A 16,327-nucleotide genomic window follows, 5' to 3' on the forward strand; every position below is an offset into this window, starting at 1 on the left:
GCCCAGGGCTCACCTCGCTTTCTCTCTCACCCAAAATCCATTCACTCCACCTCTAGACTCAATGCATTCTGCCTGGATAATTCTCATCTCTCCACTCCCTAAAGCAGACTGCCATCACTCCTGCCCCATCACACAACTGCTGCTCGCCAACCTCCTGTCCGCCTCTGATCCCATCTTACCCGGCAGCTGAAGTGATGCTTTTAAAACACAAATCAAGCCATTTGTTGCTCTGCCTAATTTTTAGTGGCTTCCCCTTGACCCCAAGATAAAGTCCAAACCTCTTTTTATGATTTATGGGACTTCCTGATCTAGTCCCTGCCTACCCCTCCAGCTGTAAACCTTGAGATTTTTCACTCCGACACTTCCTGCTTCAGACATGCTAAACTTTCCCCTGGGTTTTTCACCATTCATTCACTTACTTATTAATTCAACAAAGATTTACTGGGCCCTTGCCATGAGCCAGGCACTGGGAATTCAATAAGATAAACATGATATTTGCTCTTATGAGGCTTGCACTTGTCTGGTTGATTCGTTTTCATCTTTGAGATCTCAGCTTAAATATTAGTTCCTCAAGGAAATGTTCCCTCTCCCCTAAACCAGGGTAAATCCCTTGGTGTGTGTTCGTAGGATACCTTGTTCTCTGTATAACATACACCACACCTTATTATTGTTTAACCCCTCTCTTCCCTGCCAGACTGTCAACCCCGTGGGGATGGGCACTGGCTCTCTTGCTCACCTCTGTATCCCCAAGCCTGGTACATAATAGACACTCAAAAATAGTTGATAAATGAATGAATACATGAAAGAATAGCATTATTATATTCAGCAAATACTCATACTTCTGGTTTTCCTACAAGGCTGTAAGCTTTTTAAAAAAAAAAAAAAAAAAGCAGGAAAGACCATGTCATGTTTGTGTTTTTCTCCCAATAGCTTCTACATTAGTGCTCAATGAGTCTTGGTTGAATGAACAAGTGTGTCTTCATGTAGGAAAATAATAGTTAATAAGGATGGTCAAAGCAGGAAGGCAACATCTTTAGGAAACTGAAGAGTGTAGGGACCTCTGGAATTCACAATCACATGATCTGATTGTTCTACGAAGGGGCATGGAGCCCCTTGCTTCTTAGTCCTTGCTGTACAGTGGATTGATGTGGGAAGGTTGACAAAATACTGATGCTTAGGCCCTTCCTGCAGAGACTCCAGTTCAATCGGTCTGGGCTGAAGCTTGGCAATGGAAAAAATTTTTTTTCGTTTTCCAGGTGATTCTAATGTGCAGCCAGGGATGGACAGGTGTGGAGCGCCCTGGAATTTAAAAGGCTTTGGCCGGATCTAGGTCCGCAGATGAGTAGATAATTTGTCGGGGATTCCTGGGTATTGGATGTGGATCAAGACTTATGACATAATCAGAGATGAAACCAAGGGAATGAAGACAGAGAAAGAATTCAGGACCAATTAGTCATTGCTTCTAGATATACACTTATTGAATGAATGAGGGAATAAATGAAGTGAGTGGGCAAGAGCAGGTCCTCCGTACCGCTGTGGACTCACTGGGAATAGCTTTCTTTATGGACATCAAGCTAGTAGCTACTCACAGGCAATCAGGAAAATAAATCCTGATAAGATTAAACAATATTAAGCCGGTTGAATCTTCTGATACCATAGACTCCCAGGAGCTACAGGGTCATCCACTCAATCCCCATTCACCCATTCAACAAACATTTACTGAGCATCTACTATGTGCCAAGCACGTTCTAGATGCTAGGAAGGATACATCTTGTTTGGGGCTGAATTGTTTCCACCCAAAATTCACATACTGAAGTCCTAACCCCCAGCAGCTTACAAAGTGACTGTATTTGGAGATAGGATTTTTTTAAGAGGTAATTGAGTAAAAATGAGGTCATTAGGGTTGATCTTAATCCAATATAACTGATGTGCTTATATGAAGAGGAAATTTGGACACAGACAGACACAGAGGGGAGACCATGTAAAGACACAGGTAGAAAAGGGCCATCTATAAGCCAAGGAGAGAGGCCTCAGAAGAAACCAACCTGCTGACATCTTGATCTCAGACCTTCAGCCCCTAGAATTGTGAGAAAATAAAGGTCCATTATTTAAGCCACCCAATCTGTGGTGCTCTGTTTGGTAGTCCTAGAAAACTAATAGCTGCAAATGAGACCAAGTCCCTGCTTTCTAATGCATATATCCTCCAAGCCTTCATTTCCTAAGGGCTATGTGCGTACTTTCAACGTATCTTTCTACTGCTATTTTTCAAAGCTTTGTGGTCATAAGTTGCATTTAATAAAATCCACATTCATTGAAAGAGCTCCTTGATTCTAAGTGGCATTTTGTCATTGTATATATTTTGTACTAGATAAAGTCTCAGCTGGGTACTAGCATGTCTTTAACACCTGTCTAACACTTGCTAATCTCTCTTATATAAAAAAGACCTCTGGCTCAGAGCCATCGCCAAGCAGAAATATCTGGCTAGAATTGAATAACATCACTGTTTTATTTTTTCTGTTATATGTATTTGAAGAGTTACTTGTACTTAATAGCAAGTTACAATGACTTTCCATTTGTAGTAGTTATAGGGTGTTTTCATTTCAAATAAATTTTTTAAGGCAAAAACTAAGTGATTAGACTTTAAGAATGAATATTCAACAAATAATGGTAATGTAGTTTGTATATAAGGTAAAAGTCATGATGATGGTATGCAATGACAAAAGATTGGAAAACACTGAATGAGGTGACTTCATAGAAATTGCTAGTTTTATTCCACCAACACTGATCGAGCATACACTAGCTTCCAGGCGTTGTGCTACGTATTTTCTCATAAAATATCTTATTTAATTGCAGAAATATCCTAGAAGACAGGAACCACATCTGTCCTATTCATTGCTGTATCTCCAGCACCTTGTACAGTGAAAAAGCGCTGAAAACTTTTCCTTTGAGTGATGCATGTGCATTTTTGAGTCAAGATTCAACATATTAAAGGATGAATATTCAAACCCAAAGTGCCTGCCACTAAGAATTAGTTGGAATGAAGGGCCAGTTATTGGTTTTCTCTACTTCCCTGGCCTATATTCTCTTTTTAAAAAATATTGTTATGGGGAGGGCATTTGTTATTCAGTGAGACTATGGTGCTTTCTTGAGACATTAGGTGAGCTGCCCTATAACCTGAAATGGGCCCCTCGTCCCATCTATCTATCATTTATCATCCTTTCGTCCATCCATCTATCCATCCAATGAAGAACCTCTAAAAAAAACCAAGAAACCTATATCCTTCTCTGAAGAGAACTTGATTAGCATTTGCAAAGCAATTACTAGAATTCCATCAAGTGCCAGGCCCTGTGAAGGAGTAAAACTGGCTACCACTTCCCCCTTTTTCCACTTCCAGGGAGCAGTCCAGGTACCCCTTATAACCCTCAAGCACTCTGGGGCCTCAGCCCCAGTAATTAAAAGTTTGGAATTTGTGACAGGATTTGGCATTGGATTCCCAACTTCTACTAAGGACTAGCTGCAGCCTCCCTGTGCAAACCAGGAAATATAATAATATAAAAGAAGATTAAATAAACATGCTTCAGCTATTAGAAGAGTAGCTGGCACATAACCAGTATTCAACAAATTTCAGCCATTACAATTGTTATTATTATCTGGAATGACTGGACTGCATTCAAGGACAAAAACTCCTGCTCCTCAAGGTCAAGTTCACTTTGTCTGGGATTTAGAATTTAGGCACATTCTAAATTGGGGAAGAGGTTTCAAAACAAGATTATGGCATTCTGGGGAAGAAATAACAGCAGACCTGCCTGTGGTCACTTGCTATTTGGGAGATAACGAAGGCAAGTCACACCTTCAAGGCCAGGGTGAGAAATTCACTATCAATGGAAGAGACTGTAGGTATTGATTAAACATTGTTGATCGGTTTCTGCTCTGTCTTACCAGGTCAATTGCTCAGCTGTGGATGTCACCCCAAGTTTTAGCATGGCATGTGTGGCCCCATCTAATTCAACCTGATCCCTCTTTCCAGCTTGCCTCCCACTGCTCCCTTTCTGGAAACTTCCACACCAGAGAGACTGTTTTACTTACTTACCCCTAAATGTTGCACAGGGTCTGTTCCCATTCTTTTGCTTGTGCTGTTCCCTGAGCCTTGATCACCCTCCCTCACACACACTCCTCTCTACTTAGATAAATTATAACCCCCCTTGGGCTCCAAATCCCATCATACCTCTTCTTTAAAGCTTAATGTGATCTCCTTAGTGTACAAGGATCCCTCCTTCCTCAGAATTCCTGGCTTATTTGGAGTCTACATAATTAATTTGGGGACTCAAAAGAAAGGACATTATGATGCTTCTTCTATTATTGCCTGTGATAGTTAATTTTATGTGTCAGCTTAAGTGGACTAAGGGATGCTCAGGTAACTGGTGAAACATTATGTCTGGGTATGTACCTGAGGATGTCTCTAGGAGATATTAGCATTTAAACAGGTAGACTGAGTACAGAGGATCACCTTCACCAATGCGAGTGGGCATCAGCCAGTCCAATGAGGGCTTGAATAGAACAAAAAGGGGGAGGTACTGAGCCCACGTGCCACAACTACTGAAGCCCGTGCCTAGAGCCCGTGCTCCGCAACAGGAGAAGCCACTGCAATGAGAAGCCTGCGCACCGCAACGAAGAGTAACCCCCGCTCACTGCCACTAGGGAAAGCCCGAGCTCAGCAACGAAGACCCAACGCAGCCAAAAATAAAAAATAAAAAAAAATTTGTTTAATATGTATATATTTTAAAGAAAAGAACAAAAAGGTGGAGGAAGGGTGAATTTGTTCTCATGTTTGAACTGAGACATCCATCTTCTGCCCTCAGACATTGGCACTTCTGTTTCTCAGGCCTTTAAACTTGGACTGAATTACACCAACAGCTTTCCTGCTGTTCTCCAGCTTACAGATGGCAGATCCTGGGTCCTCTCCTCCTTCATAGTCACACGAGTCAATTCCTATTATAAATCTCCTCTCATGTTGTTAGATGATAGATGGATGGGTAGATAGATAGATAGGTACATAGACAGATACATAGATACATAGATAGATACAGATAGGTAGCTGGCTAGTCTATTGGTTCTGTTTCTCTGGAGAACCCTGACTAATACATTGCCTCAAACTAGTTTTGTATGATTTCCTCATGTAGACTGTAAGCTCTTTGGTGACATAGAATCCTTTTCTATGAGCTCTCCCTCAGGACTTCAGAAAGTCCACTATTTTCTTGCAATAACCAACATCAGTTTCTGTTGCTTGCAGTCATGAACTAGAGGCAGAAAAAAAAATTGAATTAAGTTCAGTAAATGCCACCAAGGATGTCTCAATACTCACATCTATAGCCAAGAGATTCTCTTCCTTCCTAGGCAGGACCTATTTACTTGTATTTTGTATTCATGTCTCCCAAGCTCAACTATTGTTTCATCAAAATTACAAATGACTAGTAGAAGAACAGTTGTTGTAGGTGCTTCAGGGATAGAAAGAAGAGCTGATTGGCCAAAATGAAGAGAGAAAAGTCATTAAAAGCAGAGCCAAAACTTCAACAATCACAACGGTTTGTGTAGATGCAAAACAAACAAACAAAATCATGCCTTCAATAGGTCTGGATGATAGTCCAGTATAATAACCAACATTGATGGTGATGCTCTAGATCATTCAGAATAGGTTTAATTTTCTGGTATCTTCTATACATGGAAAGCATGAAACCAAATAATTCACCTTAGTAAAATTTCTAATCCTAATGTCTAAATTTTTTTTAAAGTATGAGGCTCTGTAGAATATTCACACCCAGTGCATACATACATTCATTCAAGAAATATTTATGAGCACCTGCCATAGACCAGGAACTGTCTAGTGCGGGAGGACAGAGGGGTGAACAAGACAGATAGGATCCTTGTTCCACTTGAGTTTACATTCTAGGTGGGGAAGAGACCTTAGACTAGGAAATACTTAAATGAACAGGATAACTTTAGATAAAAAATAAGTGCTATAATATATGTAGAAATAGATCAGAATGATGTATCAAAATGATGGGGTAGACAATGCCTGGGGTGGGGACAGCCATGAAAGGCCTCACCAAGGAGGGACATTGGGAGTCATTCCCATCTCCCCTTCCTGCATTCGCATCCCACTCTCTTGGCTCCCAGAGATGCCCCTCCCCAGCTGGAAGACTGGGGAGCCACTGACTGGCTTCCCTGAGGTGGGGAGAAGAAAACAAAACAAACACATTCTTTTGTTGAAGAGGCATTAGAGCAAACTCAAGAGTCCTGCTTTCTCAAAGGAAGTTTTTGCAGTGCCTGGATTAACACATCCTGCAGTTAACCTGAAGGCTGTCCAAGTATAAATGACCCAGAATATACATCAGCGACAGGTCACCAGCTCTCAGTAGAGCAGGCTTTTTTATCCCCCTTTGTTTAGCAACCAAGGCTCTGCCTCCCACACACCCAGGAGTTGATAACACAATGACTGTCAGTAATTCAGCAGAAGGTTTGAAGCTAGTTTAGCTCTGATCGGCTCTACACTCAGTCATCCAGAAATTACCTAGGGCAGAGATTTTTCGTGGCCTGACACTTGGACACAAAGCTTGACACTTTGACAAAGAAGCCTCTCAACAATTCCTCCAGAGCCAGCAACCATCTCACTCTGGCTCCAAAGTACAATCTGTGACTCTATTCATGTCCTCTGCCTGCCAACCCTCCCAGGAAAGTTACTTCTTTCCCATCTGGGCATCTGGCATCTTCTTTTAAAGTCTGGTTAAAAAGCTTCCGCCTGCTTCCAGCAAGAATGTTGGAGCAGATTCCTGTTTCGCTTCACATGCCTCAGGAATGCGTGTAATCCCATTTAAGAAGATGCTTGATTAAGTCTTTAGAACCCAAGTCAAGTTGGTCATTCTTCATTCCCTAGAGCATGGCCCCGTTCATGAGATGGAAACATTCCTAATCGAATATTGTCCTACAGAGAAGCCTGCTTTGGCTGGTTCAAAGCATACAGAAATGAGTTCCTGTAAGAAATAACAGCCATTCCCACATACAAATTCTCTTAAGCCAACTCAGATCCTTCGGCCAAAGGGAACGCATGTGCCGCTAGACACCTGGCCTCTGACAGAAGCCAATATGTGTAAGGCAGAGAGAAGGAAGGAGCTGTATCATCAGGCCTCATTGTACAATGCACCCTCCCCAGCCGCCCAGACTTGCGGGTGGAAGCACTTATATGAAAAGTGTGTCATGCATCATGTAACAGGTCAGTAGAAAAATCTCTCTTGATCTCCCCCTGCCAAGTGCCCCAGCAGCACCCGTCCACGGAAGCCATGAAAGAGAGCTCAGAAGCTAGGAGGTGAGCTGTCTCAGCCCTTGCAGAGCCCATGCCATCTCCCGAAGCCATGCCAAAGAAAGCACAAAGGCTTAGAGGTAGCAACCCAAGGTGTCAGAGCCCTCATCACGACATGGAAGGAAAGCAAAGGACTTGCTTCAAGACCAACTCTGGGTTAATTTGAAAATTGGTGTGTATTTCAACAGACGAGAATTCACTTGCCAAGTTCTATCAAAGGACTATTTTTCCCCTGAGAGTACCCGGTGGGATTTGGCATATATGAAAACCTGAAGAGTTTCCCTCCATGACTGCTGAGCTGGAACTAAGGGGTCTATAAAGTGTGAAATGAGAAAGGGACTCGGTGTAGCTTAATGCTAATGACTGCTCAGGTTATGGGGCTGAGCTTCCACATCCTTACAGCTCCCCAAATCAGAATCTGATTAGCAATTCTTTCACGACTGCATTATAGAGTCTGCCCCAAATGCTTTCTAAATAAGGGGAATGTTATGGGCTGCCACCAGGCTTTTCCTCCTGCTAATCATTTCAAGGATGCGTGTTGTACACACAAGGTGACTCTTAAGCCATTAACCCATTAAGGGTACTTTTTCTTTAAATTTTATTTCAAGACTTGGCTGAACTTGACAATGATCCTCCTTCCCCCTCCCCACCCCCATCCCTTTTAACTAAGTACCTGAGTTCATCTATTACAGTCTGTTAAAGGTACAAATAAATAAATTACTAAATAGTCTGACGATAAAACCCAGGGAAATTATTTCTATTTTTAAAAAGCATATTTGTATTAGGATGATTGCCCTTGATTACAGAACTAGAAACAGTTATAAACCTGAAATTTCCTTTTCCCAAGTTGTGTCGCTATCATTGCTTCTGAGGTGTGGAATAACCAATCTATTCACTTCATTCCGCTCCCTAGTTTTTCGATTCTGTGTATTTCTACAAAAAGATGTTGGTGATTCTTTTGTTCATGCGGTGATTTGGGGCTGGGGTCCTGATGGGGAGAAAGGAAAGGTGTGATTTGAAGTTCAGAAAAGCATTTAGTGCTATATTGCTCTCCCAATAGCTTTACTGATTTGCAAAATTACTAAGAATAGGCATAATCTTTCCCTCCAAACTGGCTTTCTTACTGTGTCTGTGTATCTGCCCAAAGTCAGGAGTCAATTAGTCTTTTTAGGATTTTCTTTCAACTTTAATACCCACCCACTGCCAATCACCAAAGCCAGCTGATTCCATTCTGAACTAACTCTCGAGTACACCCCCTCCTGTCCAGGAGGAGAGCCAGGTATTCCGCTGTCGTTCAGGACCCATTGCCGTCTCCCAGGGCAGCGAGCTGTCCCATGACTGGGATCCCTAGCGCCAGCCTGGCCTTCCACAAACCCAGCCTCCACGCTGTGCCGGTGTGACTTTCTAAAAAGCTATCAGAGCCCCAGCTCCCCAGACCTACAAAGTCCCTCCTCGCAAGGACCCATCAGTGATCCCTTCTTGCCTCCCACAGGCCAACTAGGGGCCCTTCTCCAAAATGCCCCTCACCCTCCTCCCTTGTAAGGGATCACACTGGATCTTAACTGCTTGCTTATAAAACTATCTCCCTCACTAGACTGTGAATGTTCTGAAGTTTGGAACTGTGACTTCCCCGGGGCGCCACACACTGAGAAAATGCTCCACAGATGCTCGTGGGAAGAAGGAAGGGCAGAAGGGTGATAGGAAACTCTTTGAGTTTGTTTTTTTTTTAATTTTATTTATTTTTGGCTGCGTTGGGTCTTCGTTGCTGCGCATGGACTTTTCTCTAGTTGCTGTTGTCTTCGTTGTGGTGCTCGGGCTTCTCATTGCGGTGGCTTCTCTTGTACTGGAGCACGGGCTCTAGGCATATGGGCTTCAGTAGTTGTGGCGCCCGGGCTTAGTTGCTCCACGGCACGTAGGATCTTCCCAGACCAGGGCTCGAACCCATGTCCCCTGCATTGGCAGGTGGATTCTTAACCACTGCACCACCAGGGAAGCCCACTCTTCGAGTTTTTTGTGTCATGATTACCCGACAAGAAATCGCTTGTCACCCTGCTCCGCTAACTTCTTAGGATGAAAAAAGGGCATCCCAGAAGAGGGGCCATTGTTAGGCATCCAAGATCTGCTGCTCTTTGGGGAGAATCTCCTAGCTGCAAGGCCAGCTGCGTGCACATGTGACCTGTGCAGTTGCCCAGGACGCCACACCCAGAGGGTCCCCGCACTTGCTTTGATGTTCTATTGTCACTATATTGAAATTCTTAACACATTTTTAATAAGGGCCCGATGTTTTCCTTTTGCACTGGATCTTACAAATTAGGTAGCTGGTCCCGCCTGGTGAGTATGGAAGTCAGGGGGCCTGGGGGCTCAGATCCTCCTACTTTCTATCCCCTGGCAACAGACAAGACCAAGTCCCTGTCCTCTGATGTATAGATTCACCAAGCATTCATTATCTGAAGGCTGAGCGAATACTTTCTGCATATCTATCTACCACTATTTTTCAAAGCTATTTAGTCATTGATGAATTTAATAAAATTACATGTTTATTTGAAAGAGTTCCCTAATTCAAAGCGGCATTTTAGCATTTTACGTCGTTTGTACAAGAGAAAGTCTCAGTTGGTTTCTAGCATATCTTTACTACTTTTCTAACACTCAGTGTGTTCCTTTGTCTAGGATAGAAAGGGGGCTGCAGGCTCAGAGTCTTCCCCAAGCAGAAACAGCTGGTTAGGATTGAACACCCTGGTATTTCCCACCCCCTGGGAGCCAGGAGCCCAGGCTCACCTCAGCTCCCACCCAGGAGATGAAGGGGTGATGAGATACTCTTTTGGGGCGGCCATGGCAGTGGATTTCAGCAAGAGAAGAAAGGACACTGCCCATCCCTCTCAGGTTCCTCCCAGCTCCTGCCTGTTTTCCCAGCCTGCACCTTCGGGCACCCACTAATTGTGGGGATTCCCCACCGACGTCCAGTAGATTCTCTTTTTATCAAGGAAGTGGGGAGACTTCCTCCAAGGAACTAGAAAGAGCCAACCACTTCTGCTGGAGCTTCTTCTTTTCACCCACCCACACTGCCCACATCGGAGGTGGGGACATTCAGTGACAGATAACACACCGCCTTCACACTCAGCCTCGAAGTGCCCTCGTCCCAGGCCCACAGGTGGGACATTTTTGTCATTTGATGGAATTCGGTATTGTTGTTAGTTCCCAAGCTCACCTCTCTCCCTCTACCTGCTCTTCTGAGTGATAACAGCTAAGGATTATTTCAGTCTGACCTGGTGCTCGGTCTGCCCTGGGTCCTGCATGTGTCCTGAGAGGAGCATCCTGGAGCCATCATGAGCTCAGAGTCTGACTGCAGACTGTTGGATTAGAATTTCAGTTTCCATATCTGAGAGATGCAAACAAAAGAAAGTACCCATCTCCAGGATGGCGTGAAGTTAAATGAGTTAAAGTGTACGCTACACTTAGCCCAGTGCCTGGTAAGCACTGTCTGTGTTTGCTATTATTGTGAATCCTGCATCATGTAACCTCCACAGCAGCCCACTGAGGGAGGTTTTATTATTATCATCATCACCCCCATTTGGCAGATAAGAAAACTGAAGGGCAGAGAGATTAAGCAACTTGCCTCTGGTCACCCTTTAGTAAGTAGTGAGGCCATCAAAAATGGCCTGAGGGCTTCCCTGCTGGCCCAGTGGTTGAGAATCTGCCTGCCAATGCAGGGGACACGGGTTCGAGCCCTGGTCTGGGAAGATCCCACATGCCGCGGAGCAACTAGGCCCGTGAGCCACAACTACTGAGCCTGCGCGTCTGGAGCCTGTGCTCCGCAACAAGAGAGGCCGCGATAGTGAGAGGCCCGCGCACCGCGATGAAGAGTGGTCCCCACTTGCCACAACTAGAGACAGCCCTCGCACAGAAACGAAGACCCAACACAGCCATAAATAAATAAAAAATAAATAAATAAATAAAAATTTAAAAAAAATTAAAAAAAAAAATGGCCTGAGATGGTCTCAGTCTGGAGCCAAGCTCTTTCATCACTAAGTACCACCACCTTACCCTGGGGAACATCTAGGTGACTGTGGCCCACTGTGACCCCAGATATTTTTCCAGGTCTAACGCATTGTTTGCAATCCTGTGCCTGGGTCTTATATGTCTAAACCTGCCGTCTTATTACAGTGCCTATGGAATTGCCTCTTGTTTTTCACTGAGTCCTCTGACTGCCAATCCCCAATCTATTATGGAGGCTGGGATAGGAGTTCAGAGTGGGGGTAAAGGGGGGAGTTAAGGGCTGGGCCCATGTGGTGTAGGGGCAGCAAGAGATTATGTGATGGAACAATATGGCTCCTGGGAGAAGTATGGTGCACCAGCATTTCTTACCTTCTCCTCATGTGTCTTCCTCCACTGCAGAGGCTGAAAGTTAAGAACTATAATTCCCAGATGCACGTGGGGTTCCAGCAACCCGAAGGAAGTGAAACCGAGGGGGGACCTGGGCAGGGAGGCCTCCTTTTGTCCTCCATTTCTTAGAGGCAACACTCCAGCCTCCACGACCTTCCCTGAGTTCCAAAGGGCGGATTTGAACAGTTGCTAATCAGGGAAGGAGCAGCCAAGAAACCACCTGAGGCAAGGTTAAGAGACGACCACCTGAGACGAGATTAGGGAGTGCAAGCCCTGCTCACAGCCTAATCTTGTCAGAAACCCCACCTTTGAACCACTGTTATAAAACCCTTCATCAAATCCTCTCAGGTTGGGACACATAGTTTTTCGAGGCAGAAGCCTGGTGTGTTCCGCTTTGCCTGACAAAGCAATAAAGCTATCCTTTTCTATTTCACCCAAAACTCTGTCTTGGGCATTTGATTCTGCACCGGTGTAACAGAGAAGCTGAGCTTTAGGTAACAGAAGCAGTGATGGGAAAGCCACGCTTCTGCTGCTTCCACTGTTTCTGCTGGCAAGTGTCATTGCTGCAGAGTCTGGAATTTCCAGTGTTCTTTCCAATCCAACTGGTAGTGTCCCGATTATAAAAGACAGTGCTGCTCTTGGTGCCCACTCCATACTGCAGGATGGTTCTCAAAGCGATAAAAGCTCAGCGTGGTCCCTCCAGCCTCCTGAGTAATTCTGTAAACACTATTAAATCTCCTTCAGCCTAAACTCACTAGGGAGCTAGAGTGGATTATGTCTCCACCATTGAATCCTGACCAATACAGCATCAGAGAGGTGGAAAATTGACCATGACTGAGGGGTAACATGTCTCATTATCAAATATTGTATAGTTTTTATAAAAAAGTATAGAGAAAAATATGACAAATATCTCTGTATCCACCACCTAGATTAAGAAAAAAAATTACAAATAAAATTGATGAGACCCTGTTTCTCTTTTACCATTTGAAGCCCCTTCTCCTGCCCCAAGGACCTACCATCATGAAATGCCTATACATGTGTTTATAGTTTTGCTTCTTATGTAGTCCTGCACCAAATATAGCATGATTTTGCATGTGTCCTTCCACAACACTTTTTGTTGTTCAACATTAAGTTTTTGAGATTTGCCAGTACTGATATTTGGTTGCCTCATTTTATTTTTTTAATGGCTGGATGGTATTCCATACATGAATGTATTTCATGCGTGATTTTATCACAGTTTAGTCTGCTATTGATAAGGGACATAGTTTAACTTTCTAAGGCATTTCAAATGTCTTCAGAACAGACAGGCTAGAGAAAAGTGCAAAATGCTCTAGTGATAATAAGGACTAGTGCTCACGATGACCGAGACATTTGCATTTACATCTTAAAACAGTGCCTTGGCTCAGCAAATCTCTAGAGTATGATCATCATAGGGTTCCACTCTGCTGTCCCCAAGACGTACCACAGAGGCTGTCCACGATAGCCAAGGCCTCACGACAGACAGAAACAGACTTGCTACCAGGAAATGAAAATCAAGATGAAGTGGGTAACTGGCTTATGAAGTCCCCGAAGCCGTGTCCCCCAGGTTCTGGGAAGATGTTGATGAGCTCACTGACCAATCATGGAGAAATTCCAACACCTTTGCCAGGAAATCTGGATGAAAGGATTGAGGAGCATTTATCCCCAGGGCTTAAAATTAGTTAATTACTCTGTCACCCAAAGTTACTGAATCATAAAAAGTGGAGATACATTTGCTATGATTCAGTTCCGGTCAGCAGAATTTTCCCCTGCATAGCATTGTGGGGAGAGGGGAAAAGAGCAGGGCTTTGCAGTGGAGCACACCCTTTCCTTTCACTCTCTATGTATGACCTTGGACAAACAGCTTCCTGTCTCTGAGCTGTGGTCACCTTGTCTCTAAATGGGATATTAAAATAATACTAAGTGGACGTGGTTGACTTGGTACCCCATTCCCACTTCTTTGGGTAACAGCACCCAGATTTCCTTCTGGGGAACCACCCCTTCCCCACTCATAGTGCATATATTTTGGATGGTGCCTCCACCCTTTGCTTCAGAGGTGGATGTGGGTCTCAGGCCTGGGTAACAAGATCACCCATGACCCTGGTCCTCACCATTTGTTCAGAGGCAGGCACATGATGCAGTCAGCGCCAATGAGATGCAATGATACTTTTGTTGGCACTTCTGGGGCTCTTTCCTGCTGAACTTGAACTCGGGAGCCTGGAGTTGCAGGGAGTCATCAAACTTTCTACAAGAATGAAGGCCATACAGCAGACTGCATTGTTTAGAGGTAGAAAAAAACCCAAGTCCTAGTGGCACTATTTGAGTGCCTAGATCAAGTTATACTGAAGGCCAAGGTCAACTCTTGGGATTTTTAGTTTCTTATTAATCTGTTTATTTGTTTTACTTAAACCAGTTTGAGTTGGGCTTTCTGTCACTTACAGGATAGTAAGCCTTGACCAACACTGTCTCATTAGGCAACTGTGAGGATTAATTGAGATGACATGAATGATACCTACTATGGACCAGATTCCCTTTCCCTGCCTTGTTCTTGTTCTGATTCAAATTTATCTTCATTTAACTGCTTCTTTTTTTTTTCGGGGGGGGGGGGGGCGCCCCGCACTGCGCGGCTTGTGGGATCTTAGTTCCCCGACCAGGGATTGAACCTGGGCCCTCGACAGTGAGGGCGTGGAGTCCTAACCACTGGACCGCCAGGGAATTCCCTTCATTTAATGCCTTTAAAAATTTTATGTAATTCTAAAATCATTCTGGGCTTCTAGAAATGTCTCAAAACTATGATATATTAGAAACTTGAAACAAATGAAAATGCTTACCTTAACCATATGGGCCAGCAATCCCACTCCTGGGCATATGTCCAGAAAAGATGAAAACTCTAATTTGAAAAGATATATGCACCCAGGGCTTCCCTGGCGGCACAGTGGTTAAGAATCCGCCTGCCGATGCAGGGGACATGGGTTTGAGCCCTGGTCCAGGAAGATCCCACATGCCATGGAGCAACGAAGCCCGTGCACCACAACTACTGAGCCTGTGCTCTAGAGCCCGCGAGCCACAACTACTGAGCCCGCACACCACAACTACTGAAACCTGCGCACCTAGAGCCCATGCTCTGCAACAAGAGAAGCCACTGCAATGAGAAGCCTGTGAACCGCAATAAAGAGTAGCCGCTGCTCGCTGCAACTAGAGGAAACCCGCGCGCAACAGCGAAGACCCAACGCAGCCAAAAATAAATAAATAAAATAAATAAATTTATTAAAAAAAAAAAAGTTATATGCACCCAAATGTTCATAGAAGCACTATTTACAATAACCAAGGCATGGAAACAACCCAAGTGCCCATCAACAGATAACTGGTTTAAGAAGATGTAGTATGTAAATATATGTATTACTCAGCCATAAAAAAGAATGAAATATTGCCATTTGCAGCAACATGGGTAGACCTAGAGATTACCATACTAAGTGAAGTAAGTCAGGCAGAGAAAGACAAATATTGTATAATGTCACTTATATGTGGCATCAAAAAATAATACAGATGAATCTATATACAAAACAGAAACAGACTCACAGACATAGAAAACAAACTTATGGTTACCAAAGGGGAAAGGCAGGGTCAAAATTAGGAGTATGGGATTAACAGATACAAACTACTATACTTAAAATAGGTAAACAACAAGGATTTACTGTATAGAACAGGGAAATACATTTAATATCATGTAATAACCCATAATGGAAAATAATCTGAAATATATATATATATCTAAATCACTTTGCTGTACACGTGAAACTAACACAATATTGTAAATCAACTACACCTCAATAAAAAATAAAATAAAAGTTTAAAAGATGCTTAGCTTAGAAAAGATTGCTTGGCAAAATAATAGATTTCTCGAAATGCTTAAGAGGCTGTCATAGGGAAAAGAATTAGACTTCAACTTGAAGAGCAGTATCGGGCAACTGGGCGGAAGTCAGCGGAGGATGCATGGCTTCGATGTGAGGACGAACTGCCTAGTAACAAGCTCTGAATCGCACCTCTGAGGTAGAGGTTTCCCATCACAGGAGACGATCATGTTGAGAATGGACAGCCACTGACTCTTGTAGAGGGGACTCCTACTGCTACTCCTACTTCAAGGGCACAATTACATGGTGATGACCACTAAGCCCTCTCTCTCACTTACAGGATGCTAGAATTCTAAAGTGCCAAATACAACTACTACTATTTATGCCCTCAATATAAGAGTATCTCTGGGACTTCCCTGGTAGTCCAGTGGTAAGGAATTCGCCTTCCAATGCAGGGGATGTGAGTTCGATCCCTGGTCGGGGAACTAAGATCCCACATGTCAGAGGGCAACTAAGCCAGCGTGCCACAACTACTGAGCCCGCGCACCCTGGAGCCCTAGAGTGAAGCCTGCAACACACAGCTAGAGAGAAGCCCGCATGGCGCAACAAAGATCCTGCATGCCGCAACTAAGACCCGATGCAGCCAAATAAATAAATAATTTTTTTTAAATGCTCGTTAAAAATATGTACAGGTATGTAAGAGTATCTCTGATTTTTCTATTGA

Source organism: Balaenoptera ricei, chromosome 5 (genome assembly GCF_028023285.1).
Source record: "Balaenoptera ricei isolate mBalRic1 chromosome 5, mBalRic1.hap2, whole genome shotgun sequence".
Lineage (NCBI taxonomy): Eukaryota > Metazoa > Chordata > Mammalia > Artiodactyla > Balaenopteridae > Balaenoptera > Balaenoptera ricei.